Source organism: Pongo abelii, chromosome 13 (assembly GCF_028885655.2).
Source record: "Pongo abelii isolate AG06213 chromosome 13, NHGRI_mPonAbe1-v2.0_pri, whole genome shotgun sequence".
Classification (NCBI taxonomy): domain Eukaryota; kingdom Metazoa; phylum Chordata; class Mammalia; order Primates; family Hominidae; genus Pongo; species Pongo abelii.
In genome coordinates, this window is record NC_071998.2 from 64,478,409 (window position 1) to 64,500,854 (window position 22,446).

At 36.4% G+C, this 22,446-nt stretch overlaps 1 long non-coding RNA gene across 1 annotated transcript in view; it reads left to right on the plus strand.

Moving 5' to 3' along the window:
* Positions 1-22,446, plus strand: part of LOC129047872 (uncharacterized) — a 184,043-nt gene that overhangs the window by 124,918 nt on the left and 36,679 nt on the right. The window contains exon 5 of the long non-coding RNA XR_008509726.2: positions 16,264-16,331. This is a non-coding gene — a long non-coding RNA (uncharacterized LOC129047872). The remainder of the gene's footprint in view (positions 1-16,263; positions 16,332-22,446) is intronic.

A 22,446-nucleotide genomic window follows, 5' to 3' on the forward strand; every position in this document is an offset into this window, starting at 1 on the left:
TATATTTTTATTCTTCATTTTGTTGATGTGGTGTATTAACAGACATATTGATTTAAAAAGGTTGAACCAGGGATAAATTCCACTTGTTTATGATGTATGACCCTTTTAATGTGCTGTTGAATTTTGTTTTCTAGTATTCCGATAAGAATTTTTGCATCTATATTCACCAAGGTTGTTGTACTGTAATTTTTTTTCTAGAATGTCTTTACCTTGCTTTGGTATGAGAGAAATGCTTACCTTGTATAACATATTTGAAAATGTTCCCTCCTCTTCAATTTTTTGAAAGAGTTTGAAAAGGATTGGCATTAATTCCTCTTTAAATGCTTGGCAGAATTTATTGGTGAAGCTTTTTTTTGTGTTTGGGAAATTTTTGATTACTTCTTCAGTCTCCTTACTCATTATTGGTCTGTTTAGATTATCTCTTTCTTTTTCTTTCTTTTATTTTCTGAGACAGAGTTTTGCTCTTGTCACCCAGGGTGATGTGCAATGGTGTGATCTTGGCTTACTGCAACCTCTGCCTCCTAGGTTCAAGAGATTCTCCTGCCTCAGCCTCCCAAGTAGCTGTGATTACAGGCACACACCACCACGCCTGGCTAATTTTTGAATTTTTAGTAGAGACAGGGTTTCACCATTTTGGCTAGGCTGGTCTCAAACTCCAGATCTCAGGTGATTCGCCTGCCTCGGCCTCCCAAAGTTCTGGGGTTACAGGCATGAGCCACCACGCCTGGCCTTAGATTATCTATTTCTTAATGAGTCAGTCTTGATATACCATGTGTCCAAAAATTTATCCATTTCTTCTAGGTTATACAATTTATTGGCATATAATTTTTGTGGTAGTTTTTGTGACCCTTTCTATCTGTGATGTCAGTTGTCATGTTTCTTCTTTCATTTATGATTTTACTTATTTGTGTTGTCTCTTTTCTTTTTCTTTTTTTTTTTTTTTTGACAGAGTCTCTCTTTGTCACCCAGGCTGGAGTGCAGTGGTGCGATCTCGGCTCACAGCAACCTCCACCTCCCAGGTTCAAGCAATTATCTGCCTCAGGCTCCCAGGTAGCTGAGATTACAGGCACCTGACACCATGCCCGGCTAAATTTTTTGTATTTTTAGTAGAGATGGGGTTTCACCACCTTGGCTGGGCTTGTCTTGAACTCCGGACCTCGTGATCCACCCGCCTCAACCTCCCAAAGTGCTGGGATTACAGGCCTGAGCCACCGCACCCAGTCTCTATTCCCTTTCTAGTCCAAATCTACAATGTGATATCACCTCAAACCTGTTAAGATGACTATTCTAAAATTGATAAAATATATAACAACTATTGGCAAGGGGGTAGGAAAGAGAATCCTTGTACACTGTTAGGGTGAATGAAACTAGGTACAGTCATCACAGAAAAAAAATGGAGGCTTTTCAAAAAATTGAAAGTGGAACTACCATATGATCCAGAAATCCCACTTCTGGGTTCATATCCAAAGAACATGCAATCAGTATCTCAAACAGATATCTGCACCCCTATGTTTATTGCAGCATAATCTATACAAGTTAAAATATGGAAACAATATTAGTGTCTATTAATGGATAAATCAATATAGAAAATGTAATATATACACATATATACATACATATAAACACACATATATACATATACACACAAACACACAATGTAGTGATGGATGTGTTAACTAATTTGATTGTGGTAATCATTTCACAGTGTTTATCAGTGGATGAATCAATATAAAAAATGAAACATATATGCATATATACACACACACATACACCCACACACACAAACACACAATGTGTGGTGATGGATGTGTTAATTACTTTGATTGTGCTATTCAATTCATAATGTATATGTATGGCAAATCATCAAATTATACATTTGATATATGTAATTTTTAACAATTATACCACAATAAAGTTGAACAAAACATACAATATTCTTCTTTCTTAATATTCCACATTTTTCTTTGAAACTTATAAAATCCAAGCATCTTCATGTTAAAGATAAAAATTATTTACACAATGACTGTCAATCATTTTCTGTCAATGACTGTTTTGTTTTTAAAAAATACTTGAAAGACTTCACAATCAACAGTAACTATTGAAGTGTTTTATTATTGCAATGTTACATATATATTTAAAATTCCAGTTATGAACATTATTTCAACCTATTAATTTTATGAAGATAGTTTCACTCCAAGTGGCGTATAGAATGCTTATCTATATTTGAAAGTGAGTATTCTAGGGGGAGGAGCCAAGATGGCCGAATAGGAACAGCTCCGGTCTACAGCTCCCAGCGTCAGCAACGCAGAAGACGGGTGATTTCTGCATTTCCTTCTGAGGTACCGTGCTCATCTCACTAGGGAGTGCCAGACAGTGGTCAGTGGGTGAGTGCACCGTGCGGCAGCCGAAGCAGGGGCGAGGCATTGCCTCACTCGGGAAGCGCAAGGGGTCAGGGAGTTCCCTTTCCAGGGGTGACAGACGGCACCTGGAAAATCGGGCCACTCCCACCCGAATACTGTGCTTTTCCGGCGGGCTTAGGAAACGGTGCCCCAGGAGAGTATAGCCCACACCTGGCTCAGAGGGTCCTACTCCCACGGAATCTCGCTGATTGCTAGCACAGCAGTCTGAGATCAAACAGCAAGGCGGCAGCGAGGCTGGGGGAGGGGCGCCCGCCATTGCCCAGGCTCGCTTAGGTAAACAAAGCAGCCAGGAAGCTTGAACTAGGTGGAGCCCACCACAGCTCAAGGAGGCCTGCCTGCCTCTGTAGGCTCCACCTCTGGGGGCAGGGCACAGACAAACAAAAAGACAGCAGTAACCTCTGCAGACTTAAATGTCCCTGTCTGACAGCTTTGAGGAGAGCAGTGGTTCTCCCAGCATGCAGCTGGAGATCTGAGAACTGGCAGACTGCCTCCTCAAGTGGGTCCCTGACCCCTGACCCCTGAGCAGCCTAACTGGGAGGCACCCCCAAGCAGGGGCAGACTGACACCTCACACGGCCGGCCAGGTACTCCAACAGACCTGCAGCTGAGGGTCCTGTCTGTTAGAAGGAAAACTAACAGAAAGGACATCCACAACAAAAACCCATCTGTACATCACCATCATCAAAGACCAAAAGTAGATAAAACCACAAAGATGGGGAAAAAACAGAGCAGAAAAACTGGAAACTCTAAAAAGCAGAATACCTCTCCTCCTCCAAAGGAACGCAGTTGCTCACCAGCAACGGAACAAAGCTGGACGGAGAATGACTTTGACGAGCTGAGAGAAGAAGGCTTCAGACGATCAAATTACTCCGAGCTACAGGAGGATATTCAAACCAAAGGCAAAGAAGTTGAAAACTTTGAAAAAAATTTAGAAGAATGTATAACTAGAATAACCAATACAGAGAAGTGCTTAAAGGAGCTGATGGAGCTGAAAACCAAGGCTCGAGAACTACGTGAAGAATGCAGAAGCCTCAGGAGCCGATGCAATCAAATGGAAGAAAGGGTATCAGCCCTGGAAGATGAAATGAATGAAATGAAGCGAGAAGGGAAGTTTAGAGAAAAAAGAATAAAAAGAAACGAGCAAAGCCTCCAAGAAATGTGGGACTATGTGAAAAGACAAAATCTACATCTGATTGGTGTACCTGAAAGTGACGGGGAGAATGGAAACAAGTTGGAAAACACTCTGCAGGATATTATCCAGGAGAACTTCCCCAATCTAGCAAGGCAGGCCAACATTCAGATTCAGGAAATACAGAGAACGCCACAAAGATACTCCTCGAGAAGAGCAACTCCAAGACACATAATTGTCAGATTCACCAAAGTTGAAATGAAGGAAAAAATGTTAAGGGCAGCCAGAGAGAAAGGTCGGGTTACCATCAAAGGGAAGCCCATCAGACTAACAGCGGATCTCTCGGCAGAAACCCTACAAGCCAGAAGAGAGTGGGGGCCAATATTCAACATTCTTAAAGAAAAGAATTTTCAACCCAGAATTTCATATCCAGCCAAACTAAGCTTCATAAGTGAAGGAGAAATAAAATACTTTACAGACAAGCAAATGCTGAGAGATTTTGTCACCACCAGGCCTGCCCTAAAAGAGCTCCTGAAGGAAGCGCTAAACATGGAAAGGAACAACTGGTACCAGCCACTGCAAAATCATACCAAAATGTAAAGACCATCGAGACTAGGAAGAGACTGCATCAACTAACGAGCAAAATAACCAGCTAACATCATAATGACGGATCAAATTCACACATAACAATATTAACTATAAATGTAAATGGACTAAATGCTCCAATTAAAAGACACAGACTGGCAAATTGGATAAAGACTCAAGACCCATCAGTGTGCTGTATTCAGGAAACCCATCTCACGTGCAGAGACACACATAGGCTCAAAATAAAAGGATGGAGGAAGATCTACCAAGCAAATGGAAAACAAAAAAAGGCAGGGGTTGCAATCCTAGTCTCTGATAAAACAGACTTTAAACCAACAAAGATCAAAAGAGACACAGAAGGCCATTACATAATGGTAAAGGGATCAATTCAACAAGAAGAGCTAACTATCCTAAATATATATGCACCCAATATAGGAGCACCCAGATTCATAAAGCAAGTCCTGAGTGACCTACAAAGAGACTTAGACTCCCACACATTAATAATGGGAAACTTTAACACCCCACTGTCAACATTAGACAGATCAACGAGACAGAAAGTGAACAAGGATACCCAGGAATTGAACTCAGCTCTGCACCAAGCGGACCTAATAGACATCTACAGAACTCTCCACCCGAAGTCAACAGAATATACATTTTTTTCAGCACCACACCACACCTATTCCAAAATTGACCACATACTTGGAAGTAAAGCTCTCCTCAATAAATGTAAAAGAACAGAAATTACAACAAACTATCTCTCAGATCACAGTGCAATCAAGCTAGAACTCAGGATTAAGAATCTCACTCAAAACCGCTCAACTACGTGGAAACTGAACAACCTGCTCCTGAATGACTACTGGGTACATAACGAAATGAAGGCAGAAATAAAGATGTTCTTTGAAACCAACGAGAACCAAGACGCAACATACCAGAATCTCTGGGATGCATTCAAAGCAGTGTGTAGAGGGAAATTTATAGCACTAAATGCCCACAAGAGAAAGCAGGAAAGATCCAAAATTGACACCCTAACATCACAATTAAAAGAACTAGAAAAGCAAGAGCAAACGCATTCAAAAGCTAGCAGAAGGCAAGAAATAACTAAAATCAGAGCAGAACTGAAGGAAATAGAGACACAAAAAACCCTTCAAAAAATCAATGAATCCAGGAGCTGGTTTTTTGAAAGGGTCAACAAAATTGATAGACCGCTAGCAAGATTAATAAAGAAAAATAGAGAGAAGAATCAAATAGATGCAATAAAAAATGATAAAGGGGATATCACCACCGATCCCACAGAAATACAAACTACCATCAGAGAATATTACAAACGCCTCTACGCAAATAAACTAGAAAATCTAGAAGAAATGGATAAATTCCTCGACACATACACCCTCCCAAGACTAAACCAGGAAGAAGTTGAATCTCTGAATAGACCAATAACAGGAGCTGAAATTGTGGCAATAATCAATAGCTTACCAACCAAAAAAAGTCCAGGACCAGATGGGTTCACAGCCGAATTCTACCAGAGGTACAAGGAGGAGCTGGTACCATTCCTTCTGAAACTATTCCAATCAATAGAAAAAGAGGGAATCCTCCCTAACTCATTTTATGAGGCCAGCATCATCCTGATACCAAAGCCTGGGAGAGACACAACAAAAAAAGAGAATTTTAGACCAATATCCTTGATGAACATTGATGCAAAAATCCTCAATAAAATACTGGCAAACAGAATCCAGCAGCACATCCAAAAGCTTGTCCACCATGATCAAGTGGGCTTCATCCCTGGGATGCAAGGCTGGTTCAGTATACGCAAATCAATAAATGTAATCCATCGTATAAACAGAACCAAAGATAAAAACCACATGATTATCTCAATAGATGCAGAAAAGGCCTTTGACAAAATTCAACAACCTTCATGCTAAAAACTCTCAATAAATTAGGTATTGGTGGGACGTATCTCAAAATAATAAGAGCTATCTATGACAAACCCACAGCCAATATCATACTGAATGGGCAAAAACTGGAAGCATTCCCTTTGAAAACTGGCACAAGACAGGGATGCCCTCTCTCACCACTTCTATTCAACATAGTGTTGGAAGTTCTGGCCAGGGCAATTAGGCAGGAGAAGGAAATCAAGGGTATTCAATTAGGAAAAGAGGAAGTCAAATTGTCCCTGTTTGCAGATGACATGATAGTATATCTAGAAAACCCCATTGTCTCAGCCCAAAATCTCCTTAAACTGATAAGCAACTTCAGCAAAGTCTCAGGATACAAAATCAATGTACAAAAATCACAGGCATTCTTATACATCAATAACAGACAAACAGAGAGCCAAATCATGAGTGAACTCCCATTCACAATTGCTTCAAAGAGAATAAAATACCTAGGAATCCAACTTACAAGGGATGTGAAGGACCTCTTCAAGGAGAACTACAAACCACTGCTCAAGGAAATAAAAGAGGATACAAACAAATGGAAGAACATTCCATGCTCATGGGTAGGAAGAATCAATATCGTGAAAATGGCCATCCTTCCCAAGGTAATTTACAGATTCAATGCCATCCCCATCAAGCTACCAATGACTTTCTTCACAGAATTGGAAAAAACTACTTTAAAGTTCATATGGAACCAAAAAAGAGCCCGCATCGCCAAGTCAATCCTAAGCCAAAAGAACAAAGCTGGAGGCATCACACTACCTGACTTCAAACTATACTACAAGGCTACAGTAACCAAAACAGCATGGTACTGGTACCAAAACAGAGATATAGATCAATGGAACAGAACAGAGCCGTCAGAAATAATGCCACATATCTACAACTATCTGATCTTTGACAAACCTGACAAAAACAAGAAATGGGGAAAGGATTCCCTATTTAATAAATGGTGCTGGGAAAACTGGCTAGCCATATGTAGAAAGCTGAAACTGGATCCCTTCCTTACACCTTATACAAAAATCATTTCAAGATGGATTAAAGACTGAAATGTTAGACCTAAAACCATAAAAATCCTAGAAGAAAACCTAGGCATTACCATTCAGGACATAGGCATGGGCAAGGACTTCATGTCTAAAACACCAAAAGCAATGGCAACAAAAGCCAAAATTGACAAATGGAATCTAATTAAACTAAAGAGATTCTGCACAGCAAAGGAAACTACCATCAGAGTGAACAGGCAACCTACACAATGGGAGAAAATTTTTGCAACCTACTCATCTGACAAAGGGCTAATATCCAGAATCTACAATGAACTCCAACAAATTTACAAGAAAAAAACAAACCCATCAAAAAGTGGGCGAAGGACATGAACAGACACTTCTCAAAAGAAGACATTTATGCAGCCAAAAAACACATGAAAAAATGCTCACCATCACTGGCCATCAGAGAAATGCAAATCAAAACCACAATGAGATACCATCTCACACCAGTTAGAATGGCAATCATTAAAAAGTCAGGAAACAACAGGTGCTGGAGAGGATGTGGAGAAATAGGAACACTTTTACACTGTTGGTGGGACTGTGAACTAGTTCAACCCTTGTGGAAGTCAGTGTGGCAATTCCTCAGGGATCTAGTACTAGAAATTCCATTCCACCCAGCCATCCCATTACTGGATATATACCCAAAGGACTATAAATCATGCTGCTATAAAGACACATGCACACGTATGTTTATTGCGGCATTATTCACAATAGCAAAGACTTGGAACCAACCCAAATGTCCAACGATGATAGACTGGATTAAGAAAATGTGGCACATATACACCATGGAATACTATGCAGCCATAAAAAATGATGAGTTCATGTCCTTTGTAGGGACATGGATGAAATTGGAAATCATCATTCTCAGTAAACTATCGCAAGAACAAAAAAACAAACACCGCATATTCTCAGTCGTAGGTGGGAATTGAACAATGAGAACACATGGACACAGGAAGGGGAACATCACACTTTGGGGACTGTTGTGGGGTGGGGGGAGGGGGGAGGGATAGCATTGGGAGATATACCTAATGCTAGATGACGAGTTAGTGGGTGCAGCGCACCAGCATGGCACATGTATACATATGTAATTTACCTGCACATTGCGCACATGTACCATAAAACCTAAAGTATAATAATAATAATAAAATAAAAAAAGAATAACAACAAAAAAAAGAAAGTGAGTATTCTAGTATTAGCACTAAATCTAATGACCTTCATGTTTTTATTACTGAAGGAGTTGCATGATTAAGTATGATGATAACTTATCTAATTTTATTATTATTCGATACTCACTAGTCCATAGAGATCAGAAGTAATGTTGAAAAAAGCAGTAGACTATAGAGACTTCAAGTGGCTAAGGCCAAAAACAAGACCCAAAAATAGACTTTAGCCAAATATCAAGAACAATGCCAAAATTTAGAACATCCCCAGCTAAGTCACCTGATAGAATAAAAGAATTATTACATTTTTTTCAATAACAATCTTTGTTTTACAATCAAAATGACTCAGGCTTTATATGTGTGTGTGATGAGATGTAGAAAGATATAGATCTATCCGTAATTTGTATGTATCTGTGTGTATGTATATATGTGTGCTATATTTATTCCTTGAGAAAAAAAATGAAGCATTTAATTTTTGGTGCTTCTTTTTTCTGACATTAAGTGTGGTTTAGCTCCTAAACATCACATCTCAACTTCTTCTAAGAATGAGATCATGCTTTTATGGTATTTTGAAAGTGTGTATCTCATTCATATGCATGAAAGACTGTTTTCATTACTAAACATTGATTTTGCCACCATCATCACCACCCCTTAGGAAGAATCTTTTAAGCCAATTACATATCTGATGATACAATTCACAACAAAAAAAAATTTATGTCGAGGTAGTCTTTACAGTTTTTCTGTGTAAAGCACAGCCCCTGGCTTTGCCAGCATGACCAGCCCATGATCCTTCCTTAAAGAATATTAGGTTGATAACCACATACACTCATTCTGAAACTGTTTAGGTAAAGCTCTTAGAAGTAAAACATTCATTCCTAATACCTTAAGAAACAAAAGAGTTTGTGCAAATGGACTTTAGCCCAAATGAGCAAACCTCCTGCTGATGTTGTGTGGATGGAGTGGGAGGGGGTGGTGTTTTCCTAGGATGTTCTTCCAAGCTGCTTAAAAATGAAAGTGCATTAAGTAATTTGTCTGCTTTTACAGAGTTAATATTTTATGTCTGAGGAAGTCAAATCTGTCTGAAAGTTTTGTAAGCAATGGAACCCAAAGTGAATTGATAAAATATTAGTTTGAAACCAATGAAATTGGGTCATTATCTTCCCATTTTCCTTGGAAACATTTAAGATTCTAAGATCCCCATGCTCCAGAGGAGATGCTGAACATAGTGCGAGTGTCCAGTAATTGCTGTGTTTCTTTTTCTACAGCCTCTCATCTCACTGGTATTCCACTTGCTTCCAGGTTTCTAATGCCTGACTTAAGCAAGTATATTTCTGTCATTGGTATTGATCAATACTACTTTTTGAAATACATTGTATTAACTAATTTCTTGGCATCTAACACATCATTTTAGTTACAATGTTGACAGGGTCAAAGCAGGTGTCACTAAAAAGAGAAGAGAATGAAAATAGTTCTGAGGCATCATGTTTGTTTTCTTCTTCTGATTTCTTCTTCAAAACAGAATCGGGATTGTTTTATTTCCAAAAATAGTCTGTACAAAACAAAATGAAGTGTACACATTTATATTACAGAAGGCCATGACTGTCACTAACTTTAGTGATTTGAAGAAATGTGGTTCTACTAATGAAATATTTAACAGCCTCAGCCACTCTTCCCTCCTAGTACCACTCTCAGTGGTTTTGCTGCTGTTGGGCTTTTCCAGCTCCATGAGTGTGTACCAAAGGAAACGGAAGGAAGTCAAGGTCTGAATTTGCAGTGAGGAGCTAGGAGCGTGCTCATACACCTCCCATCCCCTGAGGTAGGATGCTGAGGGAAACAGAGAATGAATACACATGTCTGATGGGATTTCATATAGGAAAGATAGTAAGCAGAGCAGAGGCAAGTGAAACCCTATTCTTGAGATGGAGCTTTGCAGTGATGCATGCTGATGCTAGTCTGCAGGTGACCATCCCAGGAGATAGATGGAAGGCTCCAGCATGCTTCATTTATAGTATCTCTGGGCCAATTATTTTTCTGGTTCAAGAATTGGTAAGTACAGTTGACTCTTGAACAAGGTTTTGAACTGCCAACACAGCTTATACTAGGATTTTTTTTAAAAATAAGATATTATAGTTAGCCCTCCCTGAGGGTGGGTTATGCATGTACAACCAAATACGGATAGAAAATACTGTATTGGCAGGATGTGAAACCCCACAAATACCAGGGCTGACTTTTCATATCCATGGTTCTGTGCTGCAGACCTTGGGACTTGGATACACCCAGATTTTGGTTACCACAGGGATTCTGGAACCAATCTCCCCCAGTAGGTATGGATGACATTATTATTATAGGATTGTAAGATATTAGAATTATTTTATATTTGGGGATGTCAATCTTATAATGAGTAATACCAATTAAATTGCATCATTTCCTGGCTCATTCTGAATTCTATACCAAGCTTAGCATCTACTCTGTTTCTATCTACTTCATGGGGATTTTACCCAGATTAATCAAAATTGTATTTTATCCTGAATTACTTAAATTTGAGAACTTTTTAAAAATTGGTGACACTACCAGTACATATTGATGCAAGGACTTAAATTAAAGAAGAGTTCTTTTTAAAGGTCCCCCCCACCATGGGGAGTAAATACTAATTCCCTGAAATATAAAGATGGACTGAATTAAAGAATAAATTTGCATTTCATGTTACTTGAGAGGTACCTATGAACATAATTTAGCAGAAAGTCAAAGTATGTCTGGAATAATATATTGATAACACAAGACTTCATTCTTAACCTATGCTGTAATCCTGAATATTTAAGGAGACAAATTTTTATATATTGTTTGCCGTTAAGTTTTGAGGTATATTAATTAATTTTACAAGGTAAGACACGTAGTACTTCACATATATTTCCAGAAAAATTGGGCCTCTAGACACTGGAAATTGAATAAAAGACAGTTTCTTTTACTATTTCTTATTGGTGCATGTTTACATTTCTATTAAATAAAGATCAAGGAAGTATTTTGTTTTCAATGTTTCATTTTTCAATGTCAGGAGTTCGAGGCCAGCTTGACCAACATAGAGAAACCCATTTCTACTAAAAATACAAAATTAGCTGGGCGTGGTGGCACATGCCTGTAATCCCAGCTGAGGCTGAGGCAGGAGAATCGCTCGAACCCAGGAGGCAGACATTGTGGTGAGCTGAGATTACGCCATTGCACTCCAGCCTGGGCAACAAGAGCGAAACTCCGTCCCTCCACAAAAAAAAAAAATTCATCAGATCACATGAAAATCTTATATGTTTATGATAAAAATCAATGATGAATTTTAAGGGAAATAAATAGGTCTTCAATGCCCCTTAGTTCCCTAAATACAGTACAGTTTATAAATAGTATATAATTAGGGGGCATCCATTCAAAAAGTGTACCGGGCACACTAAAATTTATCATGTCTACATACTATTTTCAAGATTTTACGGATCATTTATTTCGATATTCATTGGATGCAAAAATATATCAAAATAAGAATGTACGTTTCAATATATTTTGAGTAGAGATGAATATCATGATAATGTTTTTCACTAGTAATATGAAAGTAAGCAAGTGAGCACATATTACTTTTTGTTCTGCTATAATTCATTTGAAGGAATAAAATAGGTATAAAATAATAAAAGAATTTCTAGTCATACAGTACAGTAACAGCTTTATTATCAACATAAATTCTTTTATGTTTAAGTCTACATTATTTTAAAAGAAAGTGTCTGTTAGAAATATACATGTGAAATTCTTAGTGGGTTAATATGCTGTTGAAATGAGAATGAACATAAAAATAAAAAAATTGAAATTTTCGGTCTAATCTCGTTGCATTCATATGGTACTGCTAAATGTATTACTCCATAGTATCAAGTCAATTGTGCTATTTTGAGATAGCAATTATATTTGGCAGGCAAAATAACATAAATTATTAGCATGCATGGGTTTAATGTGACCTTATCAACCTTTACTCATTGGGCCCTAAATTTGAAACATAGTGTTTGCACAATTTATGCATGTAAATGTTTGTTTTATCATTTACTATAATTAGAGAAAAATGAAACTAGAAACTTCAAAGCTTTATGTTCCAGGCAGGACATAAAGCTGTGTTTTCTTATAATAAATCTTATCATTTAATTTATATGTATTAGACCTAGCATTATAAAAAGCATAATTAACAAGATTAACCATAAAATTTTGCATCCATGTTGTCGCTATAACTCATTAGTTGTTATTATTATAAGTCTGAATTCTAGAAAAAGTGTGACTCCACTACACGTACATGTACTCTAAATTATTTGTGGTTTTAAATGGAAACATCTTTTGGTAGAAATTCAAAAAGAGTTACTTTCAACTCCTAGATATTGAAACATATGGACGATCTGAAAAATAAATGACTTACTTTCATCAATGAAATACGTAGTTTTATCCATTAGTACCCAATAATAAATGTATTATGACAGCTTACAGCAATGTGGTCAGCATTTTAAAATTCAAAAAGAAAATACAATTAGTTTACCACTGCCAAAACAAAATTTGTTAAGAATTTCTCCATCTATCTACTCACCCACCACCGTTTACCTAGATAGGACTCTTGTATTTTGAAAACAGTTAGCAGTATAAATCCAATAAGGTTAAATTGAAAATTTTAACTTTTATATTTTTATATGCATTCTCATTTCAACAGCACATTATCCCACTAAGAATATTGCATGTAATTTCTAACCAGACACTTCTGTTTCAAATAATGTAGACTTAGACATCAAAAAATATTTTTGTTGATAATAAAGCTGTTATTGTACTGTATGACTAGACACTATTCTGTGAATGAATCTTTGAAAATATCTCACAACAAAAACCAATGCCTAAATTTGGGACTTTGAAGACTGACACTTGATATATATTTATTTTTAAAATATATATTTATTTTAAAGAATCTAGAACTACACAAAAACAAAATGGGTGGAAGTTCTGAAAATCCTTGTGTGAAGAGTTTGGTTGATTCCTTCTATAAAAAATAATTATAATACGGATCCAAAATATTATAAAAATAATTTGAAAGTAATAAAAAACACTAAATGAAGGCAAAAACTGAAGTAGAGTTTACTCTTTAAAGACCCTACTACATGGGTAACCACTGAAAGATTTTGGTTTTCTTTTTTGGCCGAATACCCTTTGCCCAGTAGTTGTGGAACTGGAGAACTGTAATGGCTTTAGGTGGCAGATATCAGAATGTAGAGCAACAGAGAAGTTAGAAGTATAAAGAGGAAAATCAAAAAGTGAGATGGTCATAAAAGGGCTGTGATCGCAATCCTGAGTGTATTTTCCCCCAAAACTACTGGCTGATGTATAAACATCATAAATTTCTGGGAGCCTACAAAAAAAGAATAAAAAATGAGGGATAATGGGGTTGGGAGAATGTACCCCTGAAAAAGGAACTTCTCTGGGTAAGATTTGCAAGTTTGTTATGCTTGTAATTGTCTCCCCAAACTATGTATAGCTTAGTTAGCAGAGAATGGAAGCCTTATTGGCATGAGGGGGAAGAGACCATCTGGAAATTCAGGGGGACATGGAAAGTGAAAGAATCACAGATAAAGTAAACCCTCAAAACCTCAGTTGCTTTGTCTTTTTCTACTATTTTTCCACCTATCTTGTGGTCTTTTACATGTGTGCATAATAAAAGCATCTAGCTGGGTGCTATTGCTTTATTTTTTAAACATTAGAATAGTCTCTTTATTCATTGACAAATTTATTCTTTAAAATATTGTGATTACTAATATTTGATTTTATTCTTGTCTTCTTATTTTGGGCCTGCTCATTGTGATGCATTTTCTTTGGCATTTTTTTTCTTTCTTGCCTTCTACTGGTTTTATAAAGTTTTTCTTATTTTTCTCTTTCCTTTGTGTACTATGTTTAAGGTTATCTATAACGTTTCTGTATGTTGAGATATTTCCCTTAAAATCTTAGCAAAAGATTTCACAAAAGAAAATCTTAAATATTTATTTTCTTTATATTCTTCCTAAATAAAACTCAGTCACCCTCAATGTACATAGTTAAGTTGTCTTAAATTACATCTTTATTTCTAACTTATAATACTTATTATTGTTAATAATGGTATCTTACCAGAATTACTTTATATCACAATTAATTTGTGTGATTTGTCTACATATTTAGCATTTATTCTTGCATGTTAATCTGTTTGAGTTTAGCTTACTTTTTCCTGAAAAACAAACTTTTTCTTCCCATTAAGATTTTTCAGTGGAAAATTTTATCAGTCTTGTATGGAAACATATTTATGTTGTCTTCACTTGAGGTGGATTATTTTTAGATAAGCATACAGTTTTAGTTTGATAGTATTTCTCTCAATGCTATGAAGATAATCCATTGTCATATAATCCCCATTTTTGCTTTTGAGAAGGTTATTTTCAGGCATTCTTTCATTCTAGGTAATCTGTCTTTGCTTGTTAGAAGATTTTAATAATTTATTTCTATCTTTAGAGGTCTGCAATTTTATTATGATGTACCTAGCTGTAAAATCATTTTTCTTTTTTCTCTCAACTACTTGTATTTTTTAAAAATAAAATTTTTGAGCCCTTCATATGCTATGATAAAATTTCAGCCATTGTCACTACATGCATTTTATCTATTTATTACTGATCCTATTATATGCATGTTGGACCTTTCTGTCTCTCTTTCTTTCTTTCTTTTTTTTTTTTTTTTTTTTTTTTGAGACTGGGTCTTGCTCTGTCACCCAGGCTGGAGTGCAGTGGCACAATCTTGACTCACTGCAACCTCCATCTTGCAGGTTCAAGTGATTCTCCTGCCTCAGCCTCCCAAGTAGCTGGGACTACAGGCACACTACCATGCCCAGCTAATTTTTTTCTGTTTTAGTAAAGACAGGGTTTCACCATATTGCCCAGGCTGGTCTCAAACTCCTGAGCTCCAGCAATCCACCTGCCTCAGCCTCTCAAAGTGCTAGGATTACAGGCGTGAGCCACCATGCCCAGCTAGTATTATTTCTTTTAACCACTATTTTGTAATTTCCATGTCCTTGTACCTATACTGCATTCTTAATAATTTCCCCATGTCTCATATTTCTGTTTATTCATGCTCTCTTGATCTGCATCTAAACTTCCATGTGGCACATTGTATTGTTAATTTCAGTTACTATATTTTTAAATTCTAAAGGTTATATGTGAATTACCTATACACGCCAATTCTTTTGTAATAAAGTATTTTCCCATTGGAGTTCAAGTATCATTTTAAACATATTTGTTTTATAGTCTCTTTTCACATTGTCCTATTAAGTTCTCCAGATTGAAATCTCTTCTTTTTTCCTTCCTGAATGTTGCTTATGATGGACTATACTTTTGAGTATTTTTTAAATTTAGGTATTGTTGACAAGACAACCAGCTGCAGAGAGGAGCTACCCTTTCTGCTAAGAGCTGAACACTTGCCAGGACAACCTGCCTGCAGACAGGAGCCACCCACTCCAGGGCCTCCTCTCTGTTAAGAGCTGAACACTCGACCTCCCTACAGAGAGGAGCTACCCACCCTGGGTCTACTCTGAGTTGTTCTAATACTCAATAAAGCTCCTCTACATCTTTCTTACTCTCCACTTGTCTGTGTACCTCATTCTTCTTGGACACAGGACAAGAACTCAGGCAAAGGCACCACCAGCCACAGAGGTTTCCAGCCAGAAAAGCAACACCCCAAAGATTCCTTAACATTATGAGTTCAAATATATCATGTGGGCCATGGGTTGTAAGCATATCTTCTTAGATGAATTTCGTGTTTGCTCTGACAGAACCTAAGTGAATTACAACCTTGAAACTAAGTTTCATGTTAATTTTTTGTTTTGGTATTGCCTGAATCATACAAGTAGTGTAAGTTTGGACCTCACATCAAGAGAAATAACAGAATTGGGGACTTAAATTTTTAATTTTTAATTTTTTCTACCTCACATCAGATGGAGACAAGCTTCACTGTCATCTCCCTGTACCAGAATGTGGAATTTTTCTTGTTCAACCAGTATTTGTGAGTATGGCTTTTTAAAATTTCTGGTTTTATATTTACTTTCCACTTCTATGTCTTCACCTCTTGTAGTCCCAGAACCTCACTCCCTGACCAAGTGCAAAATTAAATAGAATTCTTGTGATATCAGGAGAAACAAAATATCTCCCTGACCTTCTCTAGATGTCTGTACCATCAGTTCACGTGTTTCTGTCTCTAAAGCATAGTCCCTGTTTCTCCTGACGTTTTCTCTCTTTCTGGCAAAAAAGAATGTTATTGCACATTACAAATAATTTTTGTGAGTTTCTACTCAAAATTTTAACATATTTGTAGTGAGAAAGATGTTACAATATTTATTTCACCATCCTACCAGAACAAGATGTCAAGGTGGTGTTTTCTAAAACACAAATGCGTGTGTCACACTCCTGCTTAAAATCTTCAATGACTTTATATTTCTATTACCATAAAATTCTATCTCCTTCATATGACATAAAAGGAAATCCTACCTTTCAAGTTTAACCCTTTGCTATGGTCTCGTTCACACTCAGTTTTCAGCTATGTGGAGCTCCTTTCAGGTCCTAGGATGTTTTGGTGTTTCCTCGAGGTCTTCGTGTAGGCTTCATCTAAGTAGTCCTCTTCACCCTTCTCACCCAACCCCACCCACACTCACACATACAGATACATGTAACTTCAACTGTTATTTGTCTCTCTTTAAAATTATTTGATCCTTGAAAATCTTCATTAGTTTTCGAACAAGTTAGGCACCCTTCTAGGTGTTTCAGAACACGCTATATATCCCATATCATACTACTTATTGCCATGCTTCTTAAATTGCACACTTTGAAAACTAACCTATTAGTGCCATTCACTTATTCAGTGAATATTTATTAAGCATCTGCTATGCACTAGGTCTTGTTTTAATGGGAAGATGGTGGTGAACAAATCATATACAAATCCTTACCATGACAACATTTTGTCCCATTATCTGGCACAGTAACTAGCCTTCAGCAGGTATTGAATAAATATCTATTCAGTGAATGACTCTTATCTAAGCATTCAGTTAACATATGGAATTTTTAAGTTTGACCTCTTTTTTATTACATTCATCTGCTTTTTAAGGTAAAATCATAAAAATAATATAAAGTACAATAAATCACAAAAATATTCTGTGATAATGTGTAACATATGAGCCCCCTTCTAAGCTTAGAGTCTTCATTAAGGTCAGTGAGTTTATCATCTTCAGGGCAGTGCATATTGTTGATGTGAATCCTACATAACTAAAAGATGGGGAAAAAAATCACCAAAAAGTTACTTGAAAAGGTATGTGCAGTATTTCTAAAATTACAAATCTCCAGACATGTTCATTTTTATTTATTTCTTCACTTTCATTTCATTTTGTAGATTCTTCTCCAAAAAAAGTTCACTGGTATACATACTTCTTTTTCTGCTACATATCTCTACCTCTAATAGACTTTATTTTTACTTTTGAGTGGATATTGTTTGAGTGGATATTCTTTTGAGTGGATATTGTTAATTTATCTGACATATATTTCATTTAATTTATTATTTACAGATAGACAATGTTAATAAGTGACTAAAGTCAACTTATGGATTACTGCTTTTAGGTTTTTTCATCTTTACTTCAGTCAAATGTGGTAACTATTTTCTTTTTATCTAGTAACAGGCTATGTGACCTTTTATAGTTTAATTTCCTTGTCACTACTTGAGTCAGAATGAAGATGCAGTCATTTTATTCTCATTTATTCCTAGACCTTTTCTGGAAACCAACAACTTGAAAAGAGAAAATCATGATTTGTCTGAATAGAAGCCTTTTCTTTAGTCCGCAAAGAATGGTTCCTCTCTTCCCTAAACATATTGTGTGATTTGTCTTGTTTGCCAAAATTAAGGCAGCTAAATTCTATGTTTTGGTAGTCTTGTGCTCTGGCTGGAGTACTGTGCCATACGCTATTTTTCACCAGTCCTTGTAGAAAATTTCTTTAAAAATTTTGCAGTTGGTGTTAATGACATCAGTGGCCTCCAGTTTCTAATATTTAGTTTCTAATATTTATTCTATTTACTTTTTAAACATATAATTGTTAATCTTCTCCGTCTCATGGTGGTGATTGTTTTGCTTTCTCTCCCATGCTTTTGAAATCAACAGTCAAAGGACACTAGGTTGGACCCCAGAAGTCTTGAAAAGTGCAGCAGTAGAGCTTTCAGCCACAAAGCACTGGCCTTCTGCAGGGACTAGACAAAGGAGACCATAAATCATTTATTGAACTTTGGTGCCTGCCCTTAAATCACTCGCTATTAAATTTCTTGGAATCTTATCATTCATACACACACAAAAATACACATACACACATACTCACGTATATATATAAATACACACATATTATATATATAGATATAGCTTGCTGTTAAGATAGTTCTGCAAACAACTTATCTGCATTCTCTCCTTCTAATCCATCTTAAATCTCTTTGTTTATCTTGTCTACATCCATTACTTGTTACTCGTAAATCCTCTATGTGTTAAGTTGGCAATACTTGGATTTGTTCTTGATATTTCTGCCCCTACCCATAATACCTAATAATCATCCATTCTCTTTCTAAGACATAAAAGGATTAAATTTTCTATGGTTTACTATTATCCACCATTGCTTATCTTATTTTACTTTAAGCAACCTATAAACACTTTTGCAGCTGGGAATTTTTAATTTGATCTTTAAATCTTTCAAATTTTCTATGAGAGGCTTCCATTGTTCATTGTTAATGAATCCTCACCCTTCTCTTGGAAAGGTGCAGGCTCCCATATCCTCGACCATCCCCACTATATATGCTATTTATTTCTATTCTCACTGGGATTTACTCATACTCCTTTTACAGCTACCAAATTGCCCGCTTTGGGAGTGATTCTTTTCATGTAACATCATAAAATCATCCAAAGGAGCCGTAAAAGTGGTCTTTATTTGCACTTTTTAAAAATTACACTTTAAGTTCTAGAGTACATGTTCACAGTGTGCAGGTTTGATACATAGGTATACATGTGCCATTGTTGGTGTGCGGCATCCATCAACTCGTCATTTACATTAGGTATTTCTCCTAATGCTATCCCTCCCCCATTCCCCCTCCTTCTGACAGGCCCCGGTGTGTGATGTTCCCCGCCCTGTGTCCAAGTGTTATTGTTCAATTCCCACCTATGCATAAGAACATGCAGTGTTTGGTTTTCTGTCTTTGTGATAGTTTGCTGAGAATGATTTCTCAGCTTCATCCATGGTTTCCTGCTTCATCCATGTTCCTGCAAGTGACATGAACTCGCCCTTTTTTATGGCTGCATAGTATTCCATGGTATATATGTACCACATTTTCTTAATCCAGTCTATCATTGATGGACATTTGGGTTGGTTCCAAGTCTTTGCTATTGTGAATAGTACCGCAATAAACATACACGTTCATGTGTTTTTATAGTAGCTTGACTTATAATCCTTTGGATATATACTCAGTAATGGGATTGCTGGGTTGAATGGTATTTCTAGTTCTAGATCTTTGAGGAATCGCCACACTGTCTTCCACAATGGTGGAACTAATTTACACTCCCACCAACCGTGTAAAAGTGTTCCTATTTCTCCACATCCTCTCCAGCATTTGTTGTTTCCTGACTTTTTAATGATCACCATTTTAATTGACGTGAGATGGTATCTCATTGTGGTTTTGATTTTCATTTCTCTGATGACCAGTGATGATGAGCATTTTTTCATGTGTCTGTTGGCTGCATAAATGTCTTCTTTTGAGAAGTGTCTGTTCATATCCTTTACCCACTTTTTGATGGAGTTGTTTGTTTTATTCTTGTAAATTTCTTTGAGTTCTTTGTAGATACTGGATATTAGCCCCTTGTCAGATGGGTAGATTGCAAAAAATTTCTTCTATTCTGTAAGTTGCCTGTTCACTTTTATTTAATTAGCCGAGGTATGTCTATCCCTTTTCGTTAAATACTCAAAACTGTTAATATATACATTTAAATAAGTGGTTTTGTATCTCCATTTCTATATGCCAATTTAAATATTTGGTTTCAAGGATAAGTTTTAGTTACAATATTTATTTCTTGCACGTTTTCTGTGAATGCTGAAATTCTAATATTATCCTTCATGTTATATGCAAAATGTCACCATCAATTTAAATGGTTGTATTTTTTACATTCCTTTTTTGCATTTTTTAAGATTGTTATAAATTTCATTTTTCACCCTTTCCAAATACTTATCTATAATCTTATCCATTCCAATATACTCAAGTGTTTCAGATGTCTTATATATATATATTAATATAAATATTATCCTCACGTGGCTCTTGTCAGTTGTTGACTGATGTGACATCCCCAATCTTAGTCCTACATCTTGCAATAAATATTTCCCTAATATCTGAAACTAAATTTGTTATGCTAAAATATATCTAACTTCATTTTTCGGAGTGTACCATAGGTAAAAACCTTTCTTCCCGATGTATTCTTTAAAAGTTTTGATTTCACAATATGTTGCCCAGATATTTGTGTGATTTCAATGATTTCACTGACATTATCATAACCTATTTCCTTCTCTTGTTCCTTTCATAAAAGATTCTGTATTGATCCCATTTCCACTTTTCCTTCTTCATTTGGTATTTAGAGATCTTTATCCAATTTTTCCTATTAGTTTTAAAGTTTCCTTTCTCTTTTACTTTCTCAAGCCAAAGCCTTGTTTTCTTTTTCTTTTCTTTCTCTCTTTTTTTTTTTTCTTTTGTTTTTTGAGACAGGGTCTTTCTGTTACCCAGGCTGGATGGAATGTAATAGCACAATCATAGCTCAATGCAGCCTTGACCTGCTGAGTTCAAGCAATCTGCCTACCTCAGCTCCCAAGTAACTGGGACTACAGATGCAAACCAACACATCCGGCTAATTTGTTTTTTTTGTTGTTTTTCATAGAGACAGGGTCTCTCTATATTGCCCAGGCTGGTTTTGAACTTCTCTATACTGCCCAGGCCTCGAGCAATTCTCCCACCTCACCCTTCCACAGTGCTGGGATTACAGGCATGAGCCACCACACCCAGCTCAAAGCCTTGTTTCCTGTGTGTGTTTCCAATATCCTTCCCCTGTGGCCACTGCCTTTCCAGCTTTTCTCCTTTCTTTCATCCTGTCCCTATCACCATCTCTGTAAAACCATATCTTCCTGTATTCTACTCCTACAGTCACAGGAAATTTTATTGAACTGAGATTACAAACTCAATTTTTGCCTCTTTTTTCTCTAATTTAGCATCCCTTTTATTATAACATGGTTATGAGCAATTTGCATATAATGCCCCATTTTCACCTCAAAAGTTATAGAAACAGTCAACTTCTATTATGTCTAGACAAACATTTTAACATAAAAACAAATTTCTCTTAGTTCCACCAGCCTAATCATTTTCAACTCAATATTTTATATAATATGTGACTACTCAGTTAAATAGTATGCTTTTTTTGTCATTTTATACATTTTTTATTGTGAATAACTTTTTATTATGACCATCTATCAATTTGTTATATAAAAGTTTACTTACTATTCCTCTTAATAATATTTGTTAATGTTTATTAAATGATGACAATGTACAGGCATTGTTCTATACGCTTCATATTTATTAACTCATTTAATGCTCATAACAGATCTATGAGGTAAGTATTAGCATGATCTTCATTTTGAATGTATTGGCCTTCCATCCAATTGGCTTCCCTCCTGTGTTCCCCATGCCTTTGCCTCCTATATCGCTATTGAACTAATTGTTCAACCTTAAAACTGCAGTGTTATCCTAGACTTTTTCATTTTCAACTGCCCCAATCATCAAAACCTTTCATTTTCACCTCTGAGATACCTTTTTATTCCTTAAAAGACAGGGTCTCGTTCTGCTTCCTGGGCTGGAGTGCAGTGACACAATCATGGCTCATGACAGTCTCAAACTCCTAGGCTCAAAGAATCCTCTGGCCACAGCCTCTCAAGCAGCTGGGACTACAAGTGCCCACCACCACACCTATTTATTTATTTATTTATTTATTTATTTATTTATTTATTTGTTTATTTATTGTAGAGATGGTATCTCAGTGTGTGCGCAAGCTGGTCTTGAACTCCCGGGCTCA